Here is a 12,602-nt window from a genome sequence, read left to right on the forward strand (position 1 = left end):
TTGGTTAAAGTGTCGAGACACTGGGGTGTCTGTATTTGCCTTAAAGTTTTTAATATTCCCTCTATGTTCTTTTATTCTTTCTTTAATTGCTCTGTATGTCTACCCAACATAGACTTTACCACATGGGCATTTCAGCATGTACACTACACATTCTGTGTTACACGTGGCGAAATGTTGTAACTTGATATTGAAGCCTTTAGTTGGATGTTGTACTACTCCCCCTTTAATAATTGAATGGCAACAGATGCAATTTAAACAAGGGAAAGTCCCTATATTTGGAGAGCTCTTAAAAATCCTATCCATCCTTTTTACCTCCTTTGATTCTGCGGGGCATAATATATCTTTTAAAGTAGACCCTCTTTTGTAACTAAACAATGGTGGTTCCAAACATTTTTTACCCAAATTTTTGTCATTCAGAAGTATTGGCCAAAACCTGTTGATGATACGTTCAATTGCCCTACTTTGTTTGGCATACTTACTGACGAAGGGGATCCTTGGCTGGATACTTATCCCTTTTTCCTGTGGGCTCTGTGTAAGTAAAACCTCCCTAGATACTTTGCTCACTTCATTAGCTGTATCTACCAGGGGTTTTTCTTTATATCCTTTAGCTTTAAATCTGTCCACTAGGGTCCCTGCTGCCTCCCAATAACTTTCCTCACTTGATGCAATCCTTCTAGCCCTTTGAAATTGACCTTTCGGAATCCCAGTGATACAGTGAATTTTTGCATATTATATTATATTATTTTTATCTATAATAATAAGACTTTGGAGACAAAATAATCCTATTGGGTTTAATGAATGTTTAAAGGATTTTTTAGTAGAGTTTTTGGTAGAGTTTTGATCTAAATTACAGAAAGATTCTTACCCGAGAAAACCCTTGATCTGAGAATTCTGGATAACAGGTCCCATATCTGTTCAAGAGTTCAAGTAATAGTGGGGAAATGTCTTAAAACCAAATAATCCTATGGAAGTCCACTGTCAGGGACTCCAGACCTTTGTACTGTAAATATTCTATTAAAAGGGTTGTTCAACTTTATATTCATTTTTATATGTTTTAAGTGGAGCTATTCTAAGACATTTTTCAAATGGTTTGCACTGATATATTTTATAGTTTTTTTGTTTTTTTTTATTTAATCATTAGCATTCCTCTTCTACCTTTCATCATACAGCATTGACTGTGATAGTTGTTATTGGTGAGGAGCAAGAGAGGGGAGGCACATAGATATCCAGTAAACTCTGCAACCAGGCCCAGTTTTTACTACCAGTCCTATAGCAGATGGTAAAGACAAGGCTAGACTGTGTCCACCCACCCTACTCTCTACACCTAGTGGCAGATACTTGGTCCCCCCATAGCAGATCACTTTTTTAACAATCAGCTGTCTTTCCCTGCATTGCCACAGCACTGTGCTGTATACTACATTGTATTTACATATCCATGTTCTCACACCATTGGAACAGGGGAAGGATAAACTCCAACACAGCAGGCAAAACATGGTTCACTATGAATTCTGCTCTTATAACACTTACTAAGATCCATATAGAGCTGCCTACATATCTCCCTTGATATCAAACACACTATAACTGATTTATACATTTATACATTATATATGAGACACAGGATTCTAGAGAAAAAAAAATTGCCCTTTTCTTTATACATCACACTGTTATTTACTTATTCCCCTTCAAATTCCAAGAACTGCAACATCACACAGAATCACTGCTGGCAACTGCACCTAAAATAATATTACGCAGTCACATTACTTTAAATGTGCCATGGGAAATAATGACATCATCCAGCATAAAACACCTAGAATGATTAATTGCTGGTGTCATATCTCTAAGTACCATGGGAAGCAAATGTCTTCAGTATTGTGATTAATATTTAAAAAAATGCTAATTATAATTATGAATAGCTAAGGCAAAACCATATTTTTTAAATGTAGTTGTTTTTTACTTTCAGGCATAGTTAGAGATTAAAAAGTGATACTGACATATTCCAGGTTTTTACAGGAATGTGTCAGGTTAAAAAAATGTGCTGGCTATATTAAGGTTTGGGGGTGGCGCCATAACGTAAGAAGGTTGAGGTAGTGGCATAAATGGTGCGCTTCTAAGGCTTTGTGCGTGCCTACAAAGAAAGAGTGGACTGATAGTGTGTTATCTTTTTTAATAAGCGAACCTATTACCATTTAACTTTGGGACAAGTGGATCCCGGGATCATAAGCTGGTGCTGCTGCTAAGCAATTCCCTGCACTAAGCGTAGAGTTCACCCATAATGTACGAGGTAGTGGAATAGCTCCATTTTTCTGGGCCCCCCTTCAAGTCATGTTATCACATAGCCCTCCCTTCCACTATCACTATCTGAAGAATATTCACTCACAAGTGAATGGATGGTTGAAGGTATAAAGAGGGTGGTGTGGGGGGGGGGGGGGGCACAGGTCTTTTCTAGCCTTGCTGCCTTTACTAGCCTACTGAGCATCTTGTACTTCCTCATTGGTTTTTTGAACAAGCCGTAACTTGCCTGTTTTGACCCTGTTTCCTTGCCACTCCATTGCCTTTCTGGAGAGTGCATTTCTGGGCATGGCTGAACTGGGAGTAAAAAGCCCAGGCAAACAAATCAAAGCAGCCCACATAAACGTTTGGTATTGGCAGCCACCCCCTCCAAGTTAAAAAAAAAAAATTGGCCAGGGTCCCACCTACAAGTTAAAAAAAATCATTGGCGGACAGCCCCCCCTTCCGAAGTTAAAAAATCATTGGTGGCGAGTGTTCCCCCATTAAAGTAAAAAGCCATTGGACTCTGGCTTTCCTCCCATAAAAGTTAAAAAAAAAACATTGGTGGCCAGGGATTAAAAAAAAGACCATTGGTGTTCAGTGGAACTCACTATTAAAATTTTGCAGGCGATCTTCTTTCTCCTTGGAGACAGCAGTTTCTTCGTTCTCCTCTATGGCTTGGGTTCCCTTTGGTGGCTACCGCTCCTTTTGGTGGCTTTGCTTCTGCTCCCTTTGGGGGCTTCCCCAGCCCACTCAATAATAAATAGTCTGGCCCATCAACAGTATGAATATAGTATTATGAAAGAAGGCTACATTAACTGAGGATTTAGTTTCTTGAGCCAGTTCTGTAAAATCCAAACAATAAGGTTTCAGAAGTAAGTGTCAGCCTCCTCACAAAATTAGCTGGGCTAGTGTAGGTGAACTGGACATCTGAACTTCCAAAAATAAATATATCTTGTTTTACACAGACATACCTGACTTTTCATACGAAAAGGAAACCACAATATAACGTTTCTGAACTATTTCCTTAGGCTTACAGTGTATTTCAGCACCTCCCTCCCCATTTTCCATTGTGAAGTGATTGGTTCTGGGACTTTGAGTTCCTCTGTTTTCTATAGAACCTGTGCACCACCCACTATGAATAGAAGAGGAACCTCAAGTCCCAGAATCCATCGCTTCACTCTGCAAGCCTAAGGGGGTTGGAACTGGTCCCAATGAGCACAGAGACAGACTATCATAGTTTGCTTTCAATCTTTGGCATCAGATATGAATGTATAAAAAATATATATGTATACATATTTCGTTGGCAGTTCAGACAGTGTTATGCACATTTACTTAAACTCTTTTGTAACAACGTAGGGGGTTCTTCACAGTGGGGTAACAACGTAGGTGGTTCTTCACAGTCAGGACAGTGAGGTTGTGGAATGCTCTGCCGGGTGATGTTGTGATGGCTGATTCAGTTAATGCCTTTAGACGAGAACTAAACCCCCCATTCATCAAAAAAAAAAAACCCCTCCCCCTCAATGCTTTCTCCCTCCTTAGTAACTCAGGGGAAAAAGTATCCCTGTCATGTACATTGGCATTATTATACAGAGTAGCGCAGGGTAGCTCTACAGCGCCATCTTCTGTATCTCCGGATACTCTTCTTTTCCTTCAGCAATCTTCAGATCTTTCCGCACATGCGCAGTAGGCACAAATACCTGAATGTACGAAAAAGCTCTGTGCCAGAGCTCACTTCCGCGAGGAACCAGAAGATACAGAAGAGGGCGCCGGAGAGCTCTACTGCGCTTCACTGCATGAATATACCAAGGTACATGGCAGGGACATTTTTTCCACTGAGTTACTAAGGAGGGAGAAAGCAGTGAGGGGGCCAATGGATGGAAGGGGATGGGGATTTTTGATGAACAGGGGTTTAGTTCTCCTTTAAGAATGCCTTGGATGATTTCTTGGACAGACATAATATCAAAGGCTATTGTGATACTAAACTCTATAGTTAGTATAGATGTGGGTATATATAATTTATGTGAAGGTATGGAGGGGTGTGTGTATGGATGCTGGGTTTCATTTGGAGGGGTTGAACTTGATGGGCTTTGTCTTTTTTCAACCCGATTTAACTATGTAACATTGGGCAAGGCCCACAACGGCTTGTCAATGCTGTCTTTCTCAGACAGATTCATCTAGGCAAGTAGTATGAGGAGATGCTTAGCCCTTGTGTTATCATTTTGGATCAACCCAATTAGCTTGCTTTAAATAAAGGTTCTCAAAAGAGTTTAATAATTGCATCTTCTACTTTGTCTTTTTTCAACCTGATTTAACTATGCACAGTATGTAACTATGTAACCAAATGAGCATGTGTCATAAAGGGAGTGTATCTGCAAAGTGTATCTTCTATGTTTGTTGAGTTTCAACAGGGAGGGAAGGGGTTGGGGATAAGAGGTTACAATACAACAACATACATAGTAATATCAGCTGTTTAAGTCAGGAGCATGAGTTACTTCTAATTATTACAAAGTAAACGGTGAGATTAGTCACCCAGCGAGTCCTAAGGTAATCATCTACACTGCCCATTCAGGGTTCTTGTTCTAGGTATAATTCCAGCCAGGGAGACCATATTTTTTCGAATTCAGTGGGACACCCTCTTGCTTCGTATGTCAGTTTTATATTTACCAATGCCTTTCCTATCAGTGACAACCAATGTTATAATGTGAGAGGCCATCAATTTCAACACCAAGGCTTTTTTAGCTAGTGTAACACAGTTTTGATAAGTGTTCTGGTCTTGACTAGGGGGAGTACACCTTCTACTATTCCTAGCAAGCATACTTCTGGCGTACAGGCTCCGGGGAATACCAGGTGTTCCTGCAAGTAGCCTACTACGTCTGTCCAATATTTGGAGATCAGTGGGCAATCCCACACTAAATGGTGGAATGTGGCTTCTGTATGTGTATCTATATAGTGTATCTTCTTATTGAAGGTTTCTTTCAAGCCTAAACCTTTTGGACTGATAGAGAATTTATTATACTGTTTATTTCTAAATATACCTTTGTGGGCTACACTGAACACAGTATTTCTAGCATCACAAATGCAAGGAATTCATTAAAGGCCTCCCACACACCCTACCCAGTTGCACAACAAGATATGTGTATGTACACTACAAGACATGAGTAATTTGATTAAATTGGACATTGATGTTCCCCTAATGGAGCAGGGCAAGTGCAAAAGCTTCTGGGGGATTTCGTTTACAGGAAAGGATACTTATTTCCTAAACAATTTAATATGATTGGATGGACTGAAAAAACATGGATTTTTCCCAAGGGCTCTTCTGTAATCACATATGGGAAACATCTGGGTATAGTGAAAGCTGAAACTACATTTTTAATGCTTGAGGTTAATATCAAAGAAAGTAGTTTTAAGTTTCAGAAGTAAATTGTTGTTATTTATAGCTATCATTTGGACAAATTAAGTTATGTGAAATGCTTACAAGATATTCTAGATAAACAGGGCAGAGTAATCATAAAGACTGTAATGAGAGGAACTTGCGTGTTGTAGCTCATGTGAACACAGAATCCAACAAAACTTTTGTGCGACTTTCCTCACATCCAGGAGAAGTGAAATGGCTACTTTTTGAAAGCAAAACTTTAGGCCCAGCCCACAATGGCTCACCAATCAATCTGACCAATCAGCTTTCGTTATTCTATAGGGTGTGAACGAATGCAACAGAAATAGGTACCTAAAGAATTTCAAAGATATCAATATGTCGTCTGTGTACCGCAAAAATCACAAACTTGTCCATCTGACCAATGAGATTACATCATTCCATAGCATCAAAGAATTACTCTGCAGTGCATTGTGGAAAAGGACAAACCATTCACCTGTGGGTGCTGAACTTCAATCTACCAGGTATTAGCTTGTATGTTCAGTGGTGGATTAATACTTCTTGAGGCCCCTAGGCTACACTTTCCACAGGGCCCCCCCAACTGCTGCTGGAACTGGTTGGATGCCATGCCGTCCCCCACGAACAGCCAGTACCTGCTTTCTGGCTGGCTGGGAGAAGATTAGGCAAGGCGAATGTCTTTGTGCGCTCAAGCTCTACATGCTGCGTTTGCCTCGCGCGTGGCGGTGACATTACTGGCACTTGTCACTTCCCTGAAGCCGTGCACGTGTCTTGCTACCTTGCCTAATCCTCTAAAACAGGGGTCCCCAACCACCGGGCCGCGGACACTCCTGCACTGGGCTGCCGAGCTTAGCGCACAAAAACGAGGCACGCCGAATTGGATGCCGGCGCGTCCAAACTTGCTGCCGACCCCTGCCCCAGAGGGACCAGAGAAACCGCTCCCAGGAGACAAGTGTCTCAAGTGTACCCAGAGTGGATTCTGGGAATTGTGGTCCGCTGAAAGCCAGTGAGGGCTAAATCTCAAACGTGAGTAAAGAGAACACCAGTGAGGGTGTAAAGAGGACTGATTGTGTTATGTGATTCCCCCATGTGAAGCCAGTGGGCTGAAGAATTGTGTTTTGTACAAATAAAAGCCAGCAAAGCAGCAATTTAAACTCTTCATGGTGGTCAGTCTCCATTTATGTGCTGGAATCTGTGCCGGGGCCTAGGGTTTTGCTACCAGAAGCCCACAATATATATACAGTATATACACGGCAATGAATCAGCACTCACAAGACTTGCTTAAAAATGAAAAAATCCATGCTATTCCAGACAAAAACAAATACATGGAACGCTGGGAAAAGAGACTCAATGGCGTACAAGATATAAACCAATGGGAATTTACACTTGATCATATCAGAAAAGTTTCTATCAACACAATCATCAAAGAGAACACGTATAAAATACTGCATGACTGGTATCTGACTCCGGCAAAATTGCACATAATATATGGTTCTGACCCTTTCTGCTTCAGGGGTTGTAAAGCAGCGGGAGACGAATTACATATGTGGTGGGAATGCCCACAAATCTCCAATTTATGGAAAGAAATGTTTGCCCTCTTAAGCAGCCTACTAGAGAAAAATGTTAGACCAGATCCCTGGCTAGCACTTTTTACCTTCAAATCTGACTCCCTCACCAAGAAGGAATACAAATTATGCTCACAAATTTGCCTGGCAACCAGATGCACTATAGCACACAAATGGAAGGAAGGCATTCCTACATCACTGGAGGTTAAAAGGAGTATTTGGTGGGTGTCCTCGATGGAAAAACTTACTGCAATGATATACAGGTATGGGACCTATTATCCAGAATGCTCGGGACCTGGGGTTTGATGGATAACGGATCTTTCCATAATTTGGATCTTCATGCCTTAAGTCTACTACAAAATCATGTAAGCATTAAATAAACCCAATAGGCTGGTTTTGCTTCCAATAAGGATTAATTATATCTTAGTTGGGATCAAGTACAAGCTACTGTTTTATTATTACAGAGAAAAGGGAAATCATTTTTAAAAATTTGGATTATTTCATTATAATGGAGTCTATGGGAGATGGCCATTCGGAGCTTTCTGGATAACGGGTTTCCGGATAAGGGATCCAATACCTGTACCACAATATGGACAACTATACCGCAATTTGGACCCCTTGGCTATCCTGGTGTGAAACCCAAATCCCCTCTAATTTTGCAAGATCTGCAACCTGAAGCAAACAATTTATGGGACTACTTTATTGCTATCACCCTAGACTGGCAGTTAGGATAAATATGTTATCTATAAATATTATACCTTGTGAGGAATGTCATTTCAGACCAGCGAGAGTCGTACCCCTACCCTTCCCCCCCTCTACTTTCCTCTTTTTTCTCTCTTTTATTCTATCTAATTTTATTTTATTTAACTTTATATATTACGGTCTGGAATAAAATAAGCTGTTACATTACAGAAAACAAGAAGATTGTAACTTGCAGCTTCAATACAAAATACGTAACAAACTAATAAATATAACATTCTGACTGTCAAAATGTTAAATCAAAAGTTATATTAAAAAAAATGAAAAAATCGTTTTTATTGTGCAAAATCAACTTTTCGTCCAGGGTCGGACTGGGGGGCCCGGGGCCCACCGGGACTGCTATCTAGGGCCCCTCTCCGGACCCCTGTCCCCCATCTGCGACGCGTGTGCATGTGCGCACGGAGCCGCATGGAGTCACACAGCACGCATATGCGCAAGGAGCAGCACAGCGCGCATTTGCATCCCGAGACGCGCTGTGCGGCGCCGCAGTTTTATTTTTTGTTTAGGTCCTTGAGATCGGGAGAGGGGGACTGGCCTGGCGGGGGCCCATGAGGGCCGAAGCCCACCGGGTTTTTTCCCGGTGTCCCGCCGGGCCAGTCCGACACTGATTCGGTCACAGACTGCTGCCCTACACTGATAAAACTGTTTATTTCAGGAATTATACTACAGTTATATAGTAGTGTAAATAAGCTGCTGTGTAGCTTTGAGGACAGCCATTTGAATGAGAAAAGACTCAGGTTGCATAGCAGATAGGCTCTATAGACTTTAATAATGTTCTACAGAGATTATCTATTATCCACCATTTATCCTGTGCCATTTAGCCCTATTTGAATTGCCTCCATAGCTACATAGCAACTTGTTTATATAAACTATAGTTTGGGGAGCAAACCTCAATGTGGGCATATCGGGGAATCTCTACGTGTATGGCCACCTTTATTCCAGTGCTGGGCAACAGCCCATTATATTTTAATCACTTTAAAACACTTATTTTTTGGTGTTTCTGTTCCTTTACGCAGTGTGTAAACGAGTACCAAAAAAGAGTGACAATGATAGCTCTTTTTTATACATCTTGCTGCATATAGATAAGATCTCTTAACTTTCATTTCATTGTTTATCATACCAGGAAACCCAACCCCCTAAGCAAAGGGCAAAAGAAGCAGATTGCATGTGGCTACACGGGGATGAAAATCAGCCTGAAATACGCAGGCTGAAGATCAGTCACTTACCTGGCCTGGATCCATTGCATCTGTCTGTGCAGGCATGCGGCAGATTCCGGTACCGAAATCCGTTGTTTTTTTGCACCTAGGGCGATGCAATGGATCTGGGAGCAGCCTAGGTAATGGGTTGATTCTCAGTTTGCTAAAATGATTTTGAGCCCTGTTATAAAGTTTCATCCTTTATAGTCATTAGATATGTTAGATATGACACGGATTTTACCGATTTCATACGTGATGTTGGTAATGTCACTGCTATATATTTAATTCATAGATATACATTCCATAGCTAGAATTAGGTCTCCCATGAAACCGCTGCCCACCATGTCTCACTGGCAATGAACTAAGCCATTATGATTACAGCCATTATGCCACCTAGTGTTGAATCATAGGTTATGCATTCCTTCCTTTTTGCACCTGGGCACCATTTACCAACATTTTCTTCCATCTACTCCCTCTCTCCACCATATTTAGGACTGAGTGTGGCCTCTGTAGTCTTCTACTTGTTAAAGATAAGGAAAACCATTTAGGGGTAGCACCTACTCCAAACCCTTAAACTGAGCATACATCATCTATTTGATGTGGCCACGCGAGATGGCCAGTTATTAGTTTCACCAAATGTAAATATTTGGCCCTTACGTCACATGGGGGGGCCAGTAATACATGGCCCCTCAAAACTGACCAATGCACAGGCCTGGCAAAGGTCCGGGCCTAGGGCAGCAAGATTTTAGGGGTGACATGCCGCCCAACTGCAACCTAAGAAGCACTAGGGATGAATACTCCTGTATGCGGGCCGGAACTAGGGGTTGGGCGCAAAGGCGGAGGGGCGCCAGGCATGTACCTCTTCTGCCTCTGTGTCCTGGTTTGGGTCTCAGTGTTTCCCACCTCCGGCAGCACTATTTTTTTCCTGCTGATTGTCGTCTGAATGCACTTTCCCGTGCATGCAAACGTGCGCTCGTCCCCACGCTCTTCTGGGCATGTGCATGCGAACGTGCGCTCATTCAGATGCGTGCCCGACAGTAGAGGCGACATAGCTGGCAGGGCTGCCTAGGGCACCCAGCCAGTTTGGCCCGCCACTGCCTGTATGCGTAATCCCCAGTGCTCAGGTGCATTTGAGTGCCCAGAGGGGGGGGGTGCCTTTTGTAGGCGCTGGGCACTAAGACCCAGCTGCCTAGGGGCGCCCAAGCTAGGACCCAGCTGCCTAAAGGCGCCCAAGCCAGAAACCCGGGCCTGCCAATGCAATGCAGTGCAAGCTAAGGAGAGGTATCTGCCCAGCTATGAGCACCTTAACTTGTTTGTCATGGGCTTCCATTACCTCCTTCTGCTCTACATTACGTTAATCCACTGGAGCTTCTATTTTTGATCTTGTACACAACATGTTAAAGATAACATAACAGATATTCCTTTAAGGGGTGTTTCAGAGCCAGTCACCCTGAATTATGCTTGTTACTGCTGTCGTTCTTCTCTTTGGCCTGTCAATATTACCGTCATGAAACATAAGAAAGGTGCATATATCATTTATAAGGGCTCACAGACAGACAAAATGCTTTGACAACACACCTATGAACCAAGTTGAGAAGGTCATTGGAGGATCCTCTGGCATCAGTTGGGCCCCTGGCTCTGGAGTCTTATTCTAAGAATGAATCGCTATGGTTACAGGACTACAGCCTGAAGCCTTGAAAGTGTGGTGGAGAATTTGAGCAAAACACAGGAATTTAGCTCATTTGTCCAGAACCAACTTAAAGGTCAAAAATTTGGCCAAGGCCCTTGTTGAAGGTTCAACCTTTGACCAGGACATCCTTGAGGGTTCAACCTTTGGTTAGGGCCTTTGTTGAAGGTCTAAGCTTTAAACAGGGACCCCTTTGAAGGTCAGACCTTTGCCTAGAGACCCCTGTGATGGTCCAACCTTTGGACAGTTCTGGCAGGCTGTAATACCTTTTAAGGAACTTAATGACAATTCTTCACAAATTAGCTCAACTAGTATATGCCCACTGGCTGCTGGTTCCCAGAGTAAATAATCAATCGGTGGTCCTTGAGGCTTCGGTAACAGGTTTCTTTGAAGCTGTTGCAAAACTCCCCAACCATGGAGACTCCTTTTACTATGTTGTTACTCCTGCTATGACAAAGTTCAGGGTCTGACTGGAGCATTGGGGGCCCACAAGGGCTGCAATACAAAGGGCCCTCCTGGCAGTCACCAGGGGCCCCTTCTGACCTCCAAACTCCGCCCACACAGGTGCGAATTTGTCATGCTGCGCATATGCACGAATGTCGCGGCACAACACCTGTTCTCTAAGGGCCAGCAGATCTAGGGAGCAGGTCTAGGCCTCTGGCCCAGTCCGACCCTGACAAAGATCCTACAGGCCTTTTGCAAGTCTCAGAAGTTAGTTTGGGGCTCCTCTAACGCCTGGTCTCCCTGAACCGCCTTATGGGGCAATAACCATCTCCCATACTTTCATTCCGTACCAGATATTTCTAGATGGACCCAGTTGGGAATTAAAACTCTGGGGGAAATTACTTTTGGTGGAGAATGCAAAAGCTATGAAGTATTACGACGAAAGTTCCACCCTCCTCCAGAGAGACTACGATATCTGCAGAAACTACATGCCTTCTCTGTACAATTCCCCACAAGGGCCATAAACTTAGTGCAGGCATGTCTAAAGTCCGCCCCGGGGGCCAATTGCAGCCCATTTTCAAATTTACACCGGCCCGCAGCCTGTCTGGAAATTAATAATAATGCTGCCCACCAGCGCAGTGCAATCAGGAATTAGTGAAATGATCTACCACTTGGTCTATACTGCTGCATGTGTGCTGAAGGTGTTGGCAATAGCACATACTAACACCTTCAGCACACAGGCAGCAGTATAGACCAAGTGGCAGATCATTTCACTAATGTGCCCAAATATTACTGCTACGGCTACACGATTCCTTGTTTAAATGAGTTAAATGATGTTAATGGCTCAAAGAATGTCAGGCTGAATGGTCGGCCCCCACACATTTTCACCTCACCAAATCTGGCCCTCGTGGGAAAAAGTTTGGACACCCCTGATTTAGTGGAAACAACACTTGAGGTATATTGGCATAGACAAGAATTGAACAAACCTCTGTCCTGGCTGTAAATTATACTGGCCACATAGAGCCCAGCACCCTTAGAAAAGACTAGGGTGAAATGGCAAAAGGATATCCCTATCATAAAGGGATAGTAACATTTAGCTAGCAGATGAGTTCTCTAAACTGCTGGTTCTAACTCCTGAAACAATATAACACTAAGCAACTTCCCAATATCCATTCATTCCCCATTCTCACTGGGTTTATAGACATGTGTAAATGTCATTGCTTTTGTCTGTCAGCATCTGTCTGTCCCTTTCTGTCCTCTGAACCGTTGGCTCTGACTCCTGAAACACCTAC

Source organism: Xenopus laevis, chromosome 6L, assembly GCF_017654675.1.
Source record: "Xenopus laevis strain J_2021 chromosome 6L, Xenopus_laevis_v10.1, whole genome shotgun sequence".
Lineage (NCBI taxonomy): Eukaryota > Metazoa > Chordata > Amphibia > Anura > Pipidae > Xenopus > Xenopus laevis.